Source organism: Chiloscyllium punctatum, chromosome 47 (assembly GCF_047496795.1).
Source record: "Chiloscyllium punctatum isolate Juve2018m chromosome 47, sChiPun1.3, whole genome shotgun sequence".
NCBI classification, from domain to species: Eukaryota; Metazoa; Chordata; class Chondrichthyes; order Orectolobiformes; family Hemiscylliidae; genus Chiloscyllium; species Chiloscyllium punctatum.
The window spans coordinates 46,884,084-46,906,863 of NC_092785.1; the positions used below are offsets into that span (position 1 = coordinate 46,884,084).

General features: G+C 42.1%; 1 non-coding gene across 1 annotated transcript; it reads right to left on the reverse strand.

Annotated features, from left to right (window-relative positions):
* Nucleotides 1–22,407: 22,407 nt before the first annotated feature.
* trnai-aau (transfer RNA isoleucine (anticodon AAU)) lies at nucleotides 22,408–22,481 on the reverse strand. The gene has a single exon. It is a non-coding gene; the product is annotated as a tRNA-Ile (tRNA).
* Nucleotides 22,482–22,780: the final 299 nt, after the last annotated feature.

Consider the following 22,780-nt stretch of genomic DNA (forward strand, 5'->3'; position numbering starts at 1 on the left):
CCGGCAAATGGGAGGACTTTAAAAGTGAAATGGCTGGAGTTCAAGGTCTGTATGTTCCTGTGAGGGTAAAAGGCAAGGTTGGCAGCAAGAGGGAACCCTGGATGTCAGGAGATATTGAGGCTGTGACAGGCAAAAAGGAGGTGTGGATGAGGTCCATGCAGCTGGGATCAAGGGAATCCCTGGCGCTGTACAGAGAATACAGGAGTTTACCATCAGAAGGGCGAAAAGGGCGCACGCGATAGCCTTGTCTGAGAAGATTAGGGTGAATCCAAAGAGGTTCTTTTAGTATATTAAAGTTAAAAGAATAACTACATGAGAATATGACCCCTCAAGGACCCAAGTGGACATGCATGTCTAGAACCATAGGAGATGTGCGAGATTCTCAATGAATATTTCTCCTCTCTCTTTACCGTGGAGAAAAACAAGAAGGCTTGGAAGGTTAACAAAGGTCTTGGTGATATCTTGGGGTTAGTGAATATCACAGGAGAGGACGTATTGTATGCATTAGAATGTATGAAGGTGGATAAATCTCCTGGTCCTAAACAGATGCATCCAAGAATGCTGCAAGAGGCTACAGAAGAAACTACGGGAACCTGGGTGATATTTTTGCATTATCGTTAGCCGCAGGTTAGGTTCCAGAATATTGAAGTGTAGCAAACGTTGTGCCATTATTCTGGAAGCAAAGAAAAATCTGGGAACTATAGACCGGGAAGCCTAACATCTGTAGTAGGTAGGTAACTTGAGACGATTCTGAGGGATAAGATATGCACACATTTAGAAAGACAGGGTTTGATTAGAAATAGTTTATTTTTTTCAGTTTCCTACAGTATGGAAACAAGCCATTTCGCCCAACAAGGCCACACCGACCCTCTGAATAGCAACCCAACCAGTCCCATGGCCCTATCCTATATTTACCGCTGACTAATGCACACAAGGCTGTGGCCAATTCACCAGACCTGTACGTCTTTGGATTTATAAGGAAAATGAAGCTCCCAGAGGAAACCCACACAAACACAGGGAGAATGTCCAAACTCCACAAGAGAGTCACCCGAGGCTGAAATCAAACCCGGATCCGTGGCACTATGAGGCAGCAGTGCTAACCACTGAGCCACAATGCCACCCTTGCTTTTGTTCAACGCAGTTCAATGTTACAGGGACAAAATCTATTCTGCCCTTCACCAATGATGCACGTTCCAATGCCACATACTTTATTCTCCGCTGAAAATGCCATCATATTATTATTCATTATTGTTTGTTGTTATTTATTTTAATAAATATTTTTAACAGTTATTTTTAGACTGGAACGATTGCATGACTTTGTGAGTGGGAGATCATGCCTCACAAATTTGCTTGAGTTTTTTGATGAAGTGACCAGGAATGTTGACGAGGGCTGCGCGGTAGACATAGTCTTTATGGTTTTTAGTAAGGCCTTTGACAAGATTACTCTTGATAGGCTGGTCTGAAAGGTTAGAATCGCAGGGCATCCAGAGGGAGCTGACAAATTGGATACACAATTGGCTTGATGGTAGTAAACAGAGGGTTATAGTGGAAGGATGCTCTCGGACTGGAGACCTGTGACACATGAAATGCTTCAGGGTCAGTGCTGGGCCCATTGTTGTTTATTATCTAGTTCAATGATATTCTTCAGAATGTACAAGGCATGATTAGTAAATTTGATGATGACACTAATATTGGTGGTATTGTGGACAGTGAGGAAGGTTATCAGAAATTGCAGCAGGTTCTTGATCAACTGGAGAAGTGGGCTGAGGAATATGTTTTGCAAACTTAGATCAATGTAGGAGTTTCATGGTGAATGGTAAGGCCTTGAGCAGTGTTGTTGAGCAGAGGGACCATGAAGTTCAGGTGCACCGTTCTCTGAAACTGGAGTCACAGGTAGACATGGCAGTGAAAAAGGCTTTTGGCTCACTGGCAGTCAACTGTCAGGACATGGAGGAGAGAAGTTGGTAAGTTATGTTGCAGTTATACAGGATGTCGGTGAGACGGCACTTGTAGTATTATGTTCAGTTTTGGTCAGATTGCGATCAGAAGGATGTTTTTAAATTGAAATGTGTGCAGACGGAATTTACAAAGATGTTGCCAGGACTCAACAGTATGAATTATAGGAAGAGGTTGGACAAGCGATAACTTTTTTTCTTTAGAGCGCAGGAGACTGAGGGGGATCTTATAGAAGTCTACAAGATTATGAGAGGCATGGATAGGGTGAAAGGACTGAACCTTTTTTCCCAGAGTTGGGGAATTGAGGGCTAGAGAGCATCAATTTAAGGTGAGATGGGAAGGAATAAAAGGGAAACTGATGGAAACTGTTTTACACAGAGAGTGGTACACAAAGGGAATGATCTGCCAGCGGAAGTGGTTGAAGCATTTATATTAACAATATTTAAACGGCATTTGGACAAATACATGGGCAGGAAATGACGGGGTGTGCTGAAAGAATCAGTGCTGAGCTCAGTGCTTTTCATCATGTATATAAACAACTTGTATGTGATTATCGAAGGCATGGTTAATAGGTTTACAGGTAACATCAAAAAATAGTGGGGCAGTGGACGGCGATGATTATTTCAGAGTACAACGGCACCCTTGACAAACAAAGGGCCAAGGACTGGCAGATAGAATTTAATGCAGACATTTGTGAGGTTTTGCATTTTAGTAAGTTAAAGCAGGGTGATACCCTGGGGAATGTTGCTGAACAAAGAGACTTACGGATGCAGGTTCATAGTTACTTGAAAGTGGAGTAGCAGGTAGACAGTGTATTAATGTTCAGTCAGAACATTGAGTATAGGAGATGGAGGAGCAAATTACGTTTTTACAGGACATTGCAGAGGCCAGTTTAAGAATACTGCATACAATTCAGTTGGCACTGCTCAAGGATTGATGTTGCTCAGCTTGAGAGGGTGCAGAAAAGATTTACAAGGATTTTCTGGAACCTGAGAAATTGAGCTGCAGGAGAGGATGAACAGGTTGGGGCTTTTCCCCCTGGACTGTTGGAAGCTGAATAAGTGACATGACAGAGGTTTATAAAATCCTGCGGGCTATTTATAGTCTCAATGGCCAACATCTTTTTTCTCAGTGTCGGGACTTCCAGAACTATACGGCATAGGTTGATGATGACAGGGGAAAGATTTAGACCGGACCTGAGGGGAAACCTTTACATGCAGAGGCTGTGGGTGTACGAAAAGTGCTGTCAGAGGAAGTGGCGAAAGCGGGTAGAATTACATGTTTAAAATATATCTGGATAGATACATAAATAGGAATGGTTCAGAGGGATATGGGCCAAATGCTGGCCAGTGAGACGAGGTCATGTTAGGATGCCTGATCGGCATGGAGAATTTGGACAAAAGGATGTGTTTCCATGCTGTATGACTCTCCTATTCTATCACAGGTATGAGGAAAATGCTAAAAGGGCTTTTGAATGGGAATTCTCTTCCCCAGAAGTTTGTGGTGCCTCTCTGATTGCAAGTATTCACAGCTGAGTTAGTTAAAGATTTGACAGAGACTGCGTCATGGATAATGGGATACAGACAGGAAAGTGGGGCTGAGACCAAACCTGATCGGCCACAATCTTAGTGCCTGGTGGAGAAGGCTCAAAGTATCTCATGACCCACTCCTACTCCTCAGTCCCCTGTTTCTGTGTTCCATTTAGAGCCTCAAACCTGCTGCATCTGAGCAGCTGGAGGCCACTTACTGCTATCACCTGGTGCACAGAAACAGAGGAGAACATTCACTCCCTCATGACTGTCACACACGGTTTGGGAGATTTGGAAAATGTAATTGGAAAACCCAGGCTGAATATGAAAGCGGTCCCTCATTTCTCTTTACAGAGCTTCACCTCTCTGCAACTTGTGCTCTGTTTGTTGGTAGACGCAGATTCACTGTGAGTACAGCCCCCATACCTCACCCAGAGACGGCTCACAAAGTGATCTGGGCTCCCTGACTGCAACGTTCCATAACAGACCTTCCAGGTACCTTCCTGTAAGTAATCTTATCTAATCTAATCTAATCAAATTTTCCAATAACAGAATGTGAGAATATCAGAAACAAAGGCAGGTCGGTCACCTCCCAAGCCTGCTTTGCCTTTCACTAAGATCATGGCTTCATAGCCCCCACCTCTCTGACACAATAAAACCCATCTCCAGCCTCTATGAGCACTTCCATAGAACACAAAACAAAGAACATTAGAGCACAGTACAGGACCTTCGGCCCTCGATGTTGTGCCACCCGTTTATCTTACTCTATGATCAGACTATCCTATATGCTTCTGTTCACTTTCTTCCACATGCCTATCCAAGAATCTCTTGAGTTTCCCTCACGTATTTGACTCTACTTCCACTACTGGCAGTGCATTCCAAACATCCACCACTCTCTGTCCAAAGAATCTACCTCTGATATCTCCCTAAACTTTCCTCCTATTACCTTAAAATTTTGACCCCTTGTGATAGATATTTCAGCCCTAGGAAACAGTCGCTAGCAATTCACTCTATCTATGCCTCTCATCAGCTTTCACACCTCGATCATATCACCTGTCATCTTTGTTTCCTCCAATGAGAAAAGCCCTTGCTCCCTCAAGTTTTCTTCATAGAGCCTTCCCTCCAGTCCGGTGACCATCTTTGTAAATTTCCTCTGCACTCGGTCTAAAGCTTCCACATCCTTCCTATAATGGGGTGAGCAGAACTGAACACAATATTCCAAGTGTGGTCTAACCAGGACTCTATAGAGCTTCAGCATAACCTCATGGCTCTTAACCTCAATCCCCCTTCTAATGAAAGCCAACCCACCATATCCCTTCTTAACCACACCATCAACTGGGGGAGCATATTTGAGGGATCTGTGGACACGGACCTCAAGGTCGCTCTGTTCCTCCACACTGCCAAGAATCCTGTCTTTAACCATGTATTCTGCATTCACATTCGAGCTTGCAAAGGGATTCACTTCACACTTTTCCAGTTTGAATTCCATCTGCCACTTCTCAGCCCAGCTCTGCATCCTGTCAATGTCCCGTTGCAATCTACAAAAGCCCTCCACAATCTGTACCACTCCAACAACCTTTGTGTCATTGGCAAACTTGCTAACCCACTATTCAACACCCCCATCCAAGTAATTTATAGAAATAACAAAGGACAGGGGTTCCAGAGCCGATCCCTGCGGAACACCACTGGTCCCTTTCAGTGCTGTAACTCCCCTAACTCTCTGTGTAATTGAATTCCTGACATTCTCTACCCTCTGTTTGAAGAAAACATTCTCTGCGTCTACATCATGACCTATTGATATGAACAAAAGAGGGAACACATGGGCTCAGGTAAGAGAGACTGGTCCTGATCTCAAGGCAGTATTTGACTTAGAATGAGATCAAGGAGCCTGAGCAAAATCACACTTAATGAGAATCAATTGTGATCTCTCCACTGTTTGGAATCATTCACTGCACAAGGGAAGATGATTACCATTGGTGGACATCAATCATCTCGGCCATGGGGCATCTCTGCAGGAGAACCTCTAGGTAGCTCCCTCAGCCCAGGCATCTTCTGCTTGTCAGCGGGGAATTCCGGAAGTTTGGAAAGAGGCCTTCCAGCCCATTGAGTCAAAACTGAGCAGAAGTGGGGATATTTACTGAAGTCTACATAATGTTTAGAACAAGTTATCCCTCTTCAGCTCTTGAAGCAGTCTGTGTCCATGTGCAACTAGACCTGGACAACATTCAAGATTGTGCTGTCAAAATCTAGGTAACAATCATGTTACAGCACTGTACATTTCCATAGTAAAACGAAGAGCACATTCAGCACTTCAATCTGGTTTCACAAGAATATGGAGAAGTCATTCAGCCCATCAAAACTGCTGGGCAAAAGGAGGGACAGTCCATTCAGTTCCTCCTGCCTATAAAACAGGAAGAGAAGGAATCTGCTCACTCCCACATCCACGTACACAGGATCAGTAAGAGACCATTTCACTCTCAGAATCATTAAAAAGGAACAGGAAGAGGCCATTCAGCTTCTCAAGCCACTAACACAGGAACAGGAAAGGGTCAGAAATGTTCTAATGTTGCAAACAAATGGAACAGGGGCTGCACAGATAGACTGCTCCAAATTGTTCCACATGACTTGATTACTCATAGTGTTACTTTAACATGGTTTTCTGGCATTTGAAATGAAACCAACCTTTTTAAAGCATTCTCCAAATAATTGTCTTCAATCTCCAAGAAGGCAGACCCATGGTCTCCATGGGGGTCAGAAGCTGGTGGGGAATGGCTAACTCTTTCAAAGTCAAGTTATAGTAGCTGTTGACAAGATGTTGCACAAAGTGACATTCAATGCAGTGTCAAACACTAACGGTGCATTCAAGTGTCCCGAGTTCATTCAGAGCCTGTAGCTCTCTGTCAATCGACATGGGGCTCTGCAGATGCATGTAAACTCTCGGGAATCAATCATCCAATGAAAAGGATGGAATTTTCACACTATTCAGCTGTTTGGGACAGAATGAATGTCCGTCCATAATCATCAAGTTTTAACTTCTTATTTTCTCGGAGACCTACAGATTAAACACATAGTCACTGCACTCACTCCTCATGGTCCAATCATGCCAGGGTTTAGTCTGGTAAAACTCCTTTGCGCTGTCTCAGGGACAAAAGAGATCATTATCTATAAAGCAGATCAAACAAATACTCTCTCAACAAAACTCGACCAATAGGAAAGATGGTCTAACTCGGATGCTTCGATCATTTTGCATGAAGAGCCACATATTACTTACCCCTATTCCACCGCGACATTCCCATGGATTCTCACATTCGCCACTCACCAGTATTCAATCTGGTCAAGCGTCTTCTAAATACTCAAATAATCCACTCCCATTGGTTCTCAATTGTTGATGTCACAATGCACATTCTCCACAAAAAGGTTTATCAACGATCATTTCCCTTTCCTGAATCTAGGCCGACTCTACCAAATCATATCATTTTCCAAGTGTCTAGCTGTCACGTTCCTTATTAAAGGATCCAATGTTTTTTTTTCTCTCACAGCTAATATCAAGCTATTTAGTTTCTTGTTTTCCCTCTCCGTCCAGTTTTAAATATTTACATTTGCAATAGCTGATTTCCAGTCTGCAGGATACTTTCCAAAATCTAACCAGCTTTGAAGAATAATCAATAATTCTTTCACTAGCTCTGTTTTCATCTCCTCAATACTCTGAGATGTAGCTCATTAGATGCAACAACTTATGAAACTACAGTTCAATTAGATTTCCAAAAGGATACCCTTCATTAATTCTAATTTCCTGCATCTCCTCAGTTTCACCAGTCCCCCTTCTCTCTAGTATTTTTGGAAGGTAGTTTCTGTACCTTCCCCTGTGGAGATGGAATCAATGCGTTCCTCTCAGCAAGCAGGTGGCTTCTGTCAACTTGTGATACATCGGAGGACTACACTTCAGAGATGGTGGATACATTTCCCACTCCTGCCTGGAAAGTTCCAGAATTAAAACAGTTAAATTCATGGTGAGAGCCCGCACAGTCCTGTCCCTGGTGTGAGGCTACAGGTTATACTGAAGGAGGGACATATCTCAGTGAGCACCTCATTTTTGAAACAAACTGTTTTCACACTTTACACCTGAATGTGTCCGGTTAGACAAATGTTCCTGGAAATCCCAGGAAGGAAAGTGCAGTGCTTTGCTCCTCCTTTGCAGGGTAGGAATTGCTGGGCTCCTGAGGCCATCTGTGTCTGATCACCAGGCCTGCTGCATTCTTTGATTTATTTATTTATGTTTAACTTTGACACATATCTTGCCATCATTTAACGGCTTAGGTGGGGTTAGGCATTTTTGAGAGACACCGACAGTGCCATAGGCGGTGTAGATGCAGTCTATTCCTTGTGAGCCTTACGGCCGCGGCCTGATCCTGTGGAGTGATGGTCAAGCTTTCACAGAACCAGGATTTTTAGTTTTACCTTTCGCCATTTATTGCTGGATTGGAAGGCAGGAAACATCTCCCCGATGCCACACCCTCTCTCTGAGATTTTTTCTCAGAATTGTCTTTTGATGATCCTTCTTCCTGGATTGGAGAACTGCATGTGAAACAATCTGTTTCCTGAATTTGTTTTGTGAGAAGTGTGTGCTTCAAAGTTGTTACTATATTGGAGCAGTTACTGTGTAGTAGTTAAGTAATCTATTATTCTGTTATGTTTTCCAATAGAATGAAGTTATTCCAAGTTAATCTTGTTTTTGTTGTACTTTGTCTACTGTGTTTGAATATATTGTATGTTGCTTAATGCTGAATATTTGACCAATCGAATTGCACCTGAAACAGAGCACCTCACATTTACCTTTAAAATAAGAAAATATTCGTGTCAAGACTACCTTCATCATATATGTTCAAGGACGTCTGCTCGTGTGCATCGCAAGAAGGACAGATATTCATGTTTTACTTGGATTATTACTTAATGGACAACATGTTGCAGAAATACGGAGTTTAACAGCGGAATGCGCCAAGCTAGGAGTGTGATAATTATATCAGGAATTATCCCAGATATTCAATCCTCCTCATAGATGCAGCTGAGACACGTATAAGCCCAGGTGAGATATCTGCTTAGCGTGGAGCACCGTGCAGACCACGCCCAGTACAACCCAGCAATCTGTCCAAGATGGAATATTGTGCAGACCAGGCTCAGTACAACCCAACAATCTATCCAGGATGGAATACTGCACAGGTCTCACCAGGCCACTAGCTATCTGTCCAACATAGGGACCAACACAGACTACACCGGTGCATTGATTCAGTAACCTAGATGAAACGGTCTGTCCAGCATGGGGTGGTATGCAGCCGACACCAGTGTGGAAGGAGAGCATTGGCCCATCAAACCCTACCGACCATCCGAAGAACATCACGCCCAGAGCACTCTATCACTGTAACACTGCATTTCCCATGGCTGATCCACCTAGTCTGCACAATCTTGGATCCTGTGGATAATTTAGCATGACTGTTCCACCTAACCTGCACATCTTTGGACTATGGGAGGAAACCAGAGCACCTGGAGGGGACCCACTATAAAATGGGGAGAATGTGGGAACTCCACACAGGCCGTTGGACAAGGCTGGACTCCAACCTTGTGCCTGATGCTGTGAAACAGCCGTGTTCCAGTCACAATTTAATCAAAACACATGATCCCTGTTCATTGTCACATTGCTGTTTGTGGAGACTTACTGCCCAGAGAGACATCCTGAGGTTCAGAAAGTGGCAATATAAGTTCAGTCAACTCCAACACAGTTAATGTGATTAATAACAACAACAACATCAATCCTCCAGCAGTGTCATCATGTACAAGGTCCCCTCCTGACTCTGATGGACAGTAACATGAGAATCAGAGTCCTGCAGTCCACACGGAGCAGGGGGATGACCACTTCCCTGTGAGCACTCACTGGTCTCTCAATCGTATTGAAGACGCAGCAAATCCCTTGTCACACAGAGGGGTGAACAGCTCCTACCCAGAGTGAACCCGCTGGGGTCTCAGGGGATGGTATGAATCACTGAATCCCTTCTCCCACACTGACCATCTGAATGAGCTCTCCCCCTGTGTGGGCTCACTGGGGTGTCAGGGAGCAGGATGAATCACTGAATCCCCTCTCATAGACTGACCATCTGAATGGCATCTCCCCCTGTGTCGGCTCACTGGGGACTCCACAGATGCTGCATTTGAGTGAATCTCCCCCACACTGGGAACAAGTGAATGACCTTTTCCCAGAGTGAGCTTGCTGGTGTTTAAGCAAGTCAGAGGACTTAGTGAATGCATTCCCACACACTGAGCAGGTGAATGGCCTCTCCCCAGTGGGAATGCACTAATGTCTCTGCAGGTGAGAGATTTGAATGAATCCTTTCTCACACATGGAGCAGGTGAAGGGGCTAAACCAACTGTGCCATCTCTGGTGCCTCAGCAGATTGTAAGATCAAGTAAATCCCTTCCAATACGTGGTGCAGGTGAACGGCCTCTCCGCAGTGTGACTGTCGGTGAGTGTTCCACTGGAAGAGTTAAGTGAATTCCTTAATCTGATTGAGCCCGTCCTCCTGTTTCTCTCCATTATTATTGACAATCTCACACCCAAACCTGTTCCAGAGTGCGTTCCAGAACAGGCAGAATGGTCAGCTGCAGCTGGTCACCTGACCGGTCACTGGTCCTGAAAGATTCACTCTCCACAGATGCTGCCAGAACTGCTGAATGTTTCCAGCGATTTCTATTTTTTTTCTGATTTCCCAGCATTTGCAGATGTTTAGTTTTCCAATACTCTTCTTGTCTGTTACAGAGGAGTTTATTGATGAAATTAGAGGGTTTTTAAAATTGTCCGTTAGGTCAAACATCATCTATGATCATCATGAATGGCAGAGCAAAGTCAAGGTGCTGAATGGCCTCCTCCTGTTCCAAGGAAAGTTTTATTGTCAGCTTGTGGTAACATTTCCCCTCACTGCTCACTTCACCTCCATGTCGAACACACTGTTACTGACTGAACAAACCTCCTGTGTTTGAAATTAACTTACTAATGTTCAGTGGCTCCCTCTCCTGCCACCCGGGTTTAACTCTCATCATGGAATGCTGTCTCGTATTACTGCAGGAATGCCCACAAGGACTAATCCTGGAGTCAGTATCCCCTGGGATCCACAATCACCGGTTATTTCCTTCTTCCTATTTCATTCTGACTATTGAACTCTCGGTTTCAATCCAATCTCCTGTCATGCTCTTTAACATGCCCATGTGGGTGGACTCGAGGCAGCTGGGATTTAATGAAGGGAAGTGGGGATTAGGCGGAATCACGAGGAGTGGTGAAAACAAAGACAGTTCTCATTGTAACGGCAGCGTTTCTCCGTGACCCAGGGAGTGGTGAGGCACCTGAGTTTGTGGGCGGAGACAGATTCAATCAGGGGTTTAGTAAGACACACAGACATTGACCTGTCCATCTGATTGTTAACTCAGAGAGACAGAAAGAAAGATGCACATTTAGACAGCACCTTTGATGATCTGGGGCAATGAAACATGCTTCCAAACCAATGATTTCAAACTCAATCTCTGAAAACACAGACACAAAGCTTTCTACTTGTAACAGGTAGTCTCTGAGCCTCCTCTTTTCTTGAGAAAAGCATTTTGAGCTGTTCAGCCTTTCCTGGTGATTATAACCGCTATGTTCCTGTAAGATTTCTGACTGTACCTTTATTTTCCTCTTCCTTGTGAGTGATGAAAGTTGCAGAAACAGTTCCTGTCCTGTGAGGGGTTTTGGTTAGAGTATTTATATTTACAAATCCATTCTCACCCTCTCACACAGTGTGAAATTGATGTAAAACTGAAGAAAATGAGTGAGTGAGCACCCACAGAATCATAAAGGAAGCATATGTATCTGAGTTGAATGAATGTGGCATGAGGAAACATGACAACAATCACAACTAGTTAGAATCACAGAATCCCGTGGGTGCAGGAAGTGTTTATTAGGCCCATCGAGTCTGCAATGAATTGCTCACCCACCCTACCCCCATAACCCCACATTAACCATGGCTAGCCCAACCCACCTAAATTGCACACTGCGACCATGTTAGCATGGCCAATCCAGGAACGTTACACATCTGTGGGATGGTCACAAATTACATACAAATGCTGGGAATTGTGGATGAAGGCTCATAAATACTTGACTCTGACACAAATGCTCTGCTTTTCAAAATAAAATCTGGGGGACACTGCAACCGGAAACATTTCTGATTATCTAAGAAGGAAGAGAACTCAAAACTCGCGCCATAGACCCAGGGGACGCAATGAAATTTACAGAGGTCTGGGAAACTTCAGAAATCTAACAGCTTGTGAGCAAGGTCGGGGGGAGGGGGGGCGGTGGAGACAAGGACATAAACACAGTCTGTCACACGGGGGATGGCATGAGAGATTAAACAGCAGAAATGGTCGTACCTCAAGGACACGGGGAATGGAGTTAGAGCTGGGAAAGAAACAAGGACATAAGGGTGTGTGCAGCTGCCAAAGAAATATGTTAAAAAACAGATTCTAAAAGCATAGAGGGCAGAGTTCAGTCTGAAATGTTTGCTCTCAATGGTGAGTACATAAAGCTGTAAAGCCTGGGGAGTTCTATTACAGACAATACATACCCAGGATTGGCCAAGTGTGCTGTAACTTTCTGATATTTCTTTTTCTGACATTTATAGTTCAAGTCTGATGACGATAGTAACTTTTCAAAATTGTCCTGGAGTTTAATATTCTGGAGAAATGTCAAATAAATCACATTGATCATATGCTGCAGATCTTAGTCCATTACCCTGCATGTTCCAGCATTTCAGTTACATCCATGTCCTGCCGGTGGGACAGGACATAAAGGGATGGTGATGATGGTGTCTTGGACATTATAAGCTATGATTCTGTGCGTATCACTGTCAGCTTGTTGCTTGACTAGTCTGCGTTCCAACTCACCCAATAAGATGTTAGCAGGTTGAGACAGTACAGTTGGAGCTCCTCTGCTCGCCAATTCCTTTCCTTTCTGCTTTTTTTAGAATTTCATTCTCTCATTCTCCCCTTTGCAGACTCTGACACAAGTGTCTACCTTGAATCATGACAATTTAAAAAAAAAATGTCTCTACAAGAAAACCAATGGAGGAAAATATATTATTCTTGCATCAACTGCATTTTTAAACAAAGACAATTCTGTTCAATAAACACTGTCTCATTTTTTCCTTCAATTCAATCAATCAATATTTTGTCCCTCAGTTCACCGATCTTCATAAAAAGCCAATCAATTTCAGAGGAACATGCTGATAAAGTATTGAACCAATTTATCTGTTTAGGTTTTAGCATTAAAAATCAAGTCATTACCATTACAATATTAGCATAATAATTGGCCTGGGTAACAAGTGTACGGAGGTTCACAATTTAATTTATTGACTTTTTGAAAAATGGTACAATATATCTTTTTTTCAGGATTCTAATAGTAACTGTAAAGGTATTTGCATGACAATAATTATAATATGCTTTAGTTTAGTCTTGCTAACAACTACAGTGAAGTTTATATTTGAATTTAATCCAATCTTCCCTAGTACCTATACAGTAATATAAAAATCCATTTTATTTCCAATTTACACACCTACAAAAGAATCCAATATTTCTGATGCAATGCCCACTGTCGAAAATATGACTTTTGCTCATTCGAATGATCTGTGTAATTCCAGCTTTATAAATTTAGAAAATCCTAATTACTTTTCCCTGCAATAATTCCGTTCATTTCTGCAGATAGCACAGTCAAATAACAAGATGAAATTTATCATTATTCTTAAGTATGGTAATAGAGTTTTGAAAATCTATATGTTGTTAATATAAAATAATTGTTCATTTCAATCCATAGAATATAGAACAGTACAGCACAGTACAGGCCCTTTGGCCACGATGTTGTTCCGACATTTTATCCAACTCTAAGATCAAACTAACCAACATGCCCTTCATTTACTATCATCCATGTGCCTATCCAAGAATCGCTTAGATGTCCCTGATGGATCTGAATCTACTACCACCACTGGCAGTGCATTCCACACACTCACCACTATCTATAAAGAAAATATCTCTGACATCTCCGCACAACTTCTCCCATTCATCTTAAAATTATGCCACTTTGTAGGGAAAAGTCTTTCATTATCCACTCTATCTATGCCTCTCATCAACTTACCCAAAGCTATCAAGAAAACTATCATCCTCTTTCATTGCAATGACCAAAGCCCCAGCTCTGTCAACCTTTATTCATAAGACATGCCTTCCAGTCCAGACAACATTTTGATAAATCTCATCTGCACTTTTTCTAAAGCTTCCACATCCTATGTCTTATGAGGTGATCAGAACAGAACACAATATTCCAAGTATAGTCTCATCAGGGATCCATAGAGCTGCAGCATAACCTCGTGGCTCTTAAACTCAACCTCCCCATTCATGAAAGCCAACACGCTATGCACTGTCTTAATAGCCCTATCACCTTAGATGTCAGCTATGAGGGATGTATGGACATGCACCCCACGATCCCTCTGTTCCTTCACATTGTCAAGAATCCTGTATTTAACGTGAAAAATATGCATTCATATTTGAAATTCCAAAATGAATAATTTCACATTTTCCGAGGTTGAACTCCACCTGCCACTTCTCAGCCCAGCTCTGCATCCTGTCAATGTCCTCTAGCAACCTGCAAAAGCCCTCCACACTATCCACAACTCCACCAACCCTCGTGTCATTGGCAAACTTCCTAATCCACCCTTCCACTTCCTCATCCAAGTCATTTGTAAAAATCACAAAGAGCAGAGGTCCCACAACTGATCCCTTCAGAACACCATTGGTCACCGTGCTCCAAGCTGAAAACTATCCATTTAATCTCACCCTGTCCTATATGGGTCAACCAATTTATTTTCTAACCAGGCCGGGTTTCCCTGTATCCCATGTCTCATTACTTCCTGAATGAGCCTACCATGGAGAACCTTATCAAACACCTGGCTAAAATCCTTATACACCACACCCACTATTCTGTCCTCACCAATGTGTTTGCCACAACCTCAAATAATTCAATGAGGCTTGTGAGGCATAACTTGCCGCTCACAAAGCCATGCTGACCATCTCTAATCAATCTATGCTTTTCCAAATAATCATAAATCCTGTCTCTCAGAATTCTCTCCAAGAATTTGCCCACAACTGATGTAAGACTGACTCATCGATGATTCCCAGGATCTTCAATAAGGGAATAACTTTTGCCACCCTCCAATCATCTGGTATGACTCCAGTGGACAGTGAGGATGCAAAGATCATTGCCAAAACACAGTAATCACTTGCCTCACTTCCCATAACAACCTGGGTTATATCCTTTCTGGCCCAGGGCACTTATCTATCCCCATGATTTTTACATATTTTCAGCACATTCTCTGTCTTAACATCGACCTGTTCCACCATATCAACCTGTTTCACGTTGTCCTCACAAGGAACAAGGTCCCACTCACTTGTGAATACTGAAGCAAAGTACTCAGTAAAGACCACCCCTACCTGCTCAGGCTCCTGGCACACGTTTGCTTCACTATAAGGTGTATAAATGTGGAATTATGTCTCAGCACTGCATTAATGTAAAGATATTGCAGTGTACAATCACTCAACTACTTTGAATATTGAACGGTATTTTAACTGAGAAAACACAGTTAAATTGATTTGATTATGTTTCACTTCATGCTAACACTTATTGTATTTAGAACCACAATAAGAGTTTCCTTTTTACATATATGAAACTTACTTAAAATTCATCGCACGTTTATGTGAAGAAAATAGAATTAGCATCTGTTTGTTCCTTCCTTTATCAATGACTGTTCATTTTGAAATTGTGGAAGTTCTACGTTGTTGACAGGAAGGGAACTTGACTTCGGCTGAATGTTCATATTGAATGACTGATGCATTTTTAAAATTAAAGTACAATGATCACGCAGTTTTGTCAATTTGTCTTTCAAAGAATTGTCATGAGATTCTCTTTATTTAAGACTATCATTCATTTATTCTATTGTTAGTGTAAAATATTGTTTAATTTCCAGTCCATTACACACAGAAACTACCTAATTAATTCCCATTCAAATTACTACAATAAACAGCTGATTAGTTTTCATTTGAGTAACCATATTAAACATAATATTGTAGTCCTGCCGTCCTGAGTCGGAACATTACAAGAGGAGCCTGTGGAGCTGTGGCAGTGTCTCTATTACGAAACCCGAGGGAAGGTTTCAAATCACACCTTCACCACAACTATATCAAGAGCTGTCTGAATGTTGATTAGAGAGTACCTAAGCACAGACTGAACTGCTTTTCAATCCAACATTAGATCTGCTTTTATCTATTATATCAATCATCACAAAATCTGATACTTATTTGTGTCAGGTTACAAAGAAATATGTGTTGGAAAATTCGCTTTAGCCACTTTGCTTTTAGAAAAGACTTACATCTGTTCCTGTTTTCTCTGACTGGAAGAAATCTGAAGAGGATTTTCACTTTTACTAAGAAAAGGGGAGGTGTTTCCCATATAAATTAATGCTTCTTCGACGAATGCATTTTCAGTTTATGTAAGGTTTCATAATAACGCTTTACTTTCGGTTAGTGGGGAGACCTGTATCTAATTCTGTCGCTTATAAATTCCTGGAGAATATTTGAAAATGTTGCAGAATTAAAGATTACGATGTCTAAGTAATGAGATTGATCTTTTATTGCTGCAAAGGGGCAAGTCCAAAAAATTGAAACACATTAAACATTATTCTGTCGTTGTATAAATTGAAAATAAAGTTGATATCTTCTTCAGTAAACTAACAAATGCTACCACGTATTACTTGTCAGTCAGCTGATTACCTACTTTGTTACTAAATGCTGTGATTCATCTATATATTACTCTGTCCTTTGATCAAAATGAATTTGTAATTGTTGTTCAGTTTATGAATTGTCAGAAATTTGTTTTTATTTTTCCATTCACCTGTTCATTTTGACCGTAAGATTGAAATCCTTTGGAAATATTGGAGTTTGTTCATTTAAAAATAAGGTTTGCACATCTCACTTCTTGTATTATGATTCAAGTATGTTTTCTGGTGGAATTCTAGGAAATATCAAACATTTGTTGGCTTCAAATAAGGTCTTTAACACCCAGTTACCAATCTGTTGTTAATGTTTCAGCTGTTACATTGACATTGATTAGGTACTCATTCAGAGAGATCAACTGACAATTATAAACTTGCAGGATTATTGAATTGAGAAAAAGATACAGACGTGGAAACATTTTTTAGAAGGAATTGCTTTTTCATTCAAATGTGTAGGCTGTTCAAGAATTCTATATCGCCTTCCATTGGTTTTCTTGTCGAGAACGTAAATTTATAATTCATGTGAATTTTAATGTGTTCTGTATTTTGAAATTTGTATCAGATTTAAGAAGAAAAAGAGGAGCAATTAACATCAAACGTTCAGTGAATAGAAAGCAAAGTAAATTAACTTGATAGAGGTAACTTTTAGTATTGTCTCTGAATATTTAGTCAAATATTTCTAATGGCAAGAGCGTTGTACCGGTAAAGCACAGCAGGTCAGGCAGCATTCAAGGAGAAGCAGAATCGATGTTTTGGGCATAAGCCCTTCATCAGCAATCTTTTCGATACTCCTGCTCTTTGAATGTGCCTGCACTCTTGCAACATCACAGCTTTCCTCACTTTCTCCAAATATGCTTAATCAACATGAACTGAAAATGTTCGCATCAGCAGCTGAACAATACCAAATGAACACATTTTTTGCAATATTTATAGTGAAAACCCGTTTGAGAACATGCATCAAATCAGATCGAACAACATCTCTTGCCGTTAGAACACTTGGCCCTTCATGACAAAGAATAACCGTGCTTTGAACAACCAGTATGGTGTATAACGACTGAACTGAAATACCAGAGGACAACGATTGCATTTATTGAAGGGAATGATAACCAGATCCTTACTGTGATAGTGCGATTGATCTCAGAAACAATAAAATTTTACTGTGATTATTCTCTGAACAGTAATTAGATGGTCATGAGGATCTTTGTGCGACTTTATGTGCAGTGTTTTGTTTGAACATTGATTTCAGTAACATTGAGATATTTTACATATTGACAATTGACAGTTAAAGGTAAATTTTAAATGGAACAGTTAAAAAAAATTGTCAGTTTTGTTTAGCGAAACACAATTCTAAGTTTATACAATCCCTACTGTGTGTAAACAGGCCATTTGGCCCAACAAGTCGACACTGACGTTCCAAAGAATAATCCACTCAGCACCATTCTGCTCTCAGATAACTGGACACTTACCCCTGACTAATGCATATAACCTACACATCCCTGAACAGAACGTGCAGCTTAGCATGGTCAATTTACCTAACCTGCATATCTTTGGATTGTGGGAGAAAACCAGAAGGTGGCCCTGTGTATTGTTCCAAGACCATTATACCAAGTACCATCCCCAATGGACTTAAGATGTATCTCTGAGCTGCGGTACTGTCTCTGATTATCTACGTCCCACAATTTACTAAACTGCATGCATCAGCGTCTATTTCTTGCGGATTATCAGATGCAGGGTCCGTTAATAATACATATGAAATTATATTTGACAAAATCCCAATACGAAAAGAGCTAGCATCATAACTCTAAGATCCCCAGCATTCTAAAAATTCTGCTGAAGTACAATAAAACTTAATACACAATCCTACAGAAATAATCCTGCGCTCGCGTCGCCACTGTATAATCAGTTACTCTAAGTCTCTTCAGCCTGAGTTTCAGCGGGTCTTCCGTTGATTCGGCTGTCCAGACTTCTTCCTCAACTGGAGATTTCACTGGCCCTTTGATCCGAGTGTAGTGAGTCCAGCCTTTCTCCGCTGTCCTTATTGTCGTTTCAGTAATCAAAGGATCCTGATATGGCCCTTCCCAGTCCGGCTGCAATTTAGTCTCTGTCCATGAGTTTACTAAGACCCAATCTCCCGGCCGGATGGAATGAACGGTGAATTCAAGGGGTGGAGTCTGTGCCAATAAACTCAGTTTCCTGAGGAAATTCCCAACCCTTTCATTATCTCCTGTAACACTTTAGAGGTAAAATGAGTTCCTTGGTCGAAATCTATATGGTTCACTAGCCCATATCGGGGAATTATGTGCTCCAATATTGTTTTAGACACTCCACTCGCAGTGGCAGTAGCTCGGGTGTATGCCTCAACCCAACCAGATCGATGATCTACTATGACCAGTATATATTTTAGTCTTCCTACTCTGGGTAGTTCAGTATAATCTTCTTGTATCCTCTGGAAGAGTGTCAATCCCGGGTCTCTTCCTCCCGTGGTCTGTTTTCTCAAGACTTTATTATTTACCTTTCTGCATATGATACATCCCTCACATATGTGTTTAGCAATTGTATATATTCCTTTACATCCATATTCCCTAAGAACTAAAAGATACATTGCTTGTACTGCCCAATGGCTGACTTGATGTAGGACAGCCATAATTTCTCGCATCATCATTTTGTTTAACATTTCCCTTCCATCAGGTAACATCCATTGCCCATCTGCTGTTTTTTTTCAGCCCCAAAATCTGTCAATTCTTTTTCAATTCTTTCAGTAAATATAAGAGCTTCCGGGGATCAGGAACAGGAGATATTAGGGAGTGAATTAGCACTCCTTGTGTGTCCAGGCCTGCTTCCTTAGCCACTTTATCGCCTAATCTATTCCCCCTAACTTCTGGTTCATTTCCTTTCTGATGACCATTTACATGCACTACCGCTATTTCTTGGGGGAGTAATAGAGATTCCAAGACCCGTTTAATCAACTCCTCGTGTGCAAATTCCCTCCCCCGGCTATTGATCAGTCCTCTTTCCTGCCATATCTTTCCGAAAGTGCCAACACCAAATACATATTTAGAGTCACTGTATGCTGCTCGCTCTTTATTTTCTAACGCCCTAAGGACACTTTCCAATGCATAGAGTTCGCAGATCTGAGCTGACCACCCATTTGGCAACCTTCCTGCCTCTCCCACACCACCTTCCATCCCGTCTACAAGTACATACCCAGTATGTCTTTTCTCTTCAGTCACCCGGGATGATCCATCTATAAACAGTAGGCTCCTGCATGAAGCGGAACATCTCTCAGGTACATGCAAACCTTAGTTTGGTATTCTATAATGTCAAGGCAGACGTGCCCTGGATTCTGAGGAGATTCTCCTTCCCCTTTCCAAAGAAAGGCAGCTGGATTTAAAGAATTATGCGTTACCAACACTAGATCATCCTTTTCTACTAATATTGCCTCATATTTCAGAACCCGCGAGTCTGTCAACCATCGCCCAGCTTTTTAGTTTAGGATCGTTCTCACTTGGTGTGGGGTGCTTACTATTCGGGCTCCCCCAAATGTAAGCTTCCTGTTTTCCCCCACCAATAGTGCAGTGGCAGCCACAGCCTGCGCACACTCAGGCCACCCCCGGGATACTGGATCCAATCGCTTCGAAAGATATGCTACTGGCTGTTTCATTCCTCCCCACCTCTGGGTCAATACTCCCAAAGCCGTGCTCTTAATATATGGTAGCAAAGAGATGGAAAGGTTTATCTAGAGAAGGTAAGGCTGACCCGGGGGCATGGATCAGATCTCTTTTGAATTCTTAAATAGTTCTTTTTCCTCTTCTTCCCAACTCAGACACTTTGGCTCCTCCTCCAATAGTTGAGATATAATTTATTCATCTTTTGAGCATAAGAATCAATCCACAATCTGCAATATCCCATTAAACCCCCAAAATTATGATATTCCCGTTTATTCCTGGCAGCACATTCCCCACTATTCCCTTTAACCCTTCCAGGCTTCCCTTTCACTTCCCTCATGAACAAAATGTCCCAAGTATTTCACTTCTCAGTCCACATATTATAATTTGTTTTTTGAATCCCACGGTCCCTGCTGACCCAGGAAATTCATTTTTTTTTCATGGCTTCTACTACTCTTTCTCTTCTTTTTCCTGTTGCTAAGAGGTTGTCTACATACTGCAACAGGGTAGTTCCCTTGGGGCTGCTAAATTTCTCTAATATTTGTTCTAGCATCTGTCCAAATAAATTTGGGGATTGCATAAACCCCTGGGGGAGCACGGTCCACTGGTATTGGTGTTTCTGTCCTTTTTTTGGGATCTTTCCATTCAAAGGCAAAAAATTCCTACTTTCCTACCAAAAGGCATTCTTTAAATCTATCACACTAAATCATTTGTGGTCATGAGGAATCGTACTTAATAACGTACAATTCAATATTCTCAACTCCTGCACCAATCGATAACTTCGATCGGATTTATGCACTGGTAGAATTAGGATATTATAAGGAGACATACTTAGCTCCAACAGGCCATCTCTAGCCCCTCAATTACTGGCTGCAGTCCTCGTTTACCTTCTATGGAAATGGGATATTGTCGCTCATAAACAACATCCCCTTTCCTTTTTAAACTTATTTCTAAGGGACGGATCTATATTTTTTCCACGATTCCCTTCTCTAGCCCATATAATAGGGTCTACCTCTCTCTCCACATCTTCTGTCAACATTGCCAATTGTACAACTAATTCTTTTTTCCTGAATTCAAATCTCCAGTCCTAAGAGGGTAATTAAATCTCTCCCTACTAAGTTACTTCCTATATCAGGGGTATACAACTGTTCCTCTTTAACTGTATCCTTCGGGCCTTCTATCATCAAAGGTTCAAACACTGGAACAGAAAATTCTTCCCCTTGAAGCCAGGAAACAGTAATTGACCCATTCCTTCTTTCTTTGGTTTAAAATTGAGCGACGACCATGCTGCCCCCGTATCTACGAGGAAGACTGCCTCTTCCCCACAGGGTCCCACCTTCAAGATTATCAAGAGTTCCTGGTGGCTCCCCGGGGCAGGAAATCCAGATACGGAGATTGTGAACACCGGCAATAGAGGCATTTGCTTCCAGCAAGTCACGGACATTGGTCGGTTAGCTCAGCTGGTTAGAGCGTTGTGCAAATAACACCAAAATGTGGGTTCAATCCCCACACTGACCACGTGTGGCGTTTGCGCGCAGGTTCGAGCTGAGCAAACTGACGAGCGCAGCTGGTGTGATGAAAGCAAATTTCTTGATTTTCTCTCGCTCCCCACTCTCTCAACAGATTTTTGCTCTCCTCTTCCCGCTTTGCTACACTTCTCCCCTGTTTTCCATTTTGTCTCTGCTTCACCCATCCCTCACATATTTTGTCACATAGCGCTGGCTTCAGGCTGGGTGATTCACGTCTCTTAATCTCCCTTTAATCTCTCCATGCACTGCCATTATCACCTTTGCATCTGGAGCCTTGACTCACCTTCTCTCAGCGTGGTATAAATAGCTCCATAACACTCCCCCTTTGTTTTTATCTTTATCTTTAATCAGTTAGACTCGAAACGTCAGCTCTTTTCTCTCCTTGCAGATGGTGCCAGACCTGCTGAGATTTTCCAGCATTTTCTCGTTTGGTTTCAGATTCCAGCATCCGCAGTAATTTGCTTTTATTAATGGCTGGTGATATGATAACTCCAGTGTCGATGCATGAGAGGTGAGCAAGCGAACGAATTCCCTCTGGAAGTCGTGTGACAAGTATTAACAGAGATTCAGGAATATAACATGAACGAATCTTTGATTTGAAGAGAAGGCTGAACTCTGGTTCTCCTCCGAGACTGTGCCAGGTCTGCCGAACACTGCACATATTTCATGTTTTGCATTTGTTGGTGAAAACAATTGAGACTGGTTGTGTTGCTGCAGACAACACGGGTACGGCGATCAAGTCGTGCGTCTAACCCTGTCCAATGTTTAATTGAATAGATGGCGCTTCCAGCTTCGTGGAGCACGTTGTTTGGAAACACAACAACCACACAAGCGCTGCACGTGGTCAGTGTGGGGATCGAACCCCCGACCTTGGCGTTATTAGCACCACGCCCTAACCAGCTGAGCTAACCGACCAACGAATGGGCCCCCGCGAAAGCAAATGCCTATATTGCCGGTGCTTTCAACCAAGGCTGCTGTGCATTTTCTGCTTCTCATCGATCGCACGATAGTCTGAAGTATTTCCTTTCGTTGCAAAGCTTTTCAACAAAAATAGCATTTACTTTTCCGAACGCGCATACTCGAGTGTGACCATTTGCTCTGATATCTAAAATTAAGCACAATGTCCGGATGCATGTAATTTCAATCGCAACGCCACCAGCTCAGCTGCAGCTTGTCACGTTGACAACTTTCGTCTGGAGAAACGTACATTCAAC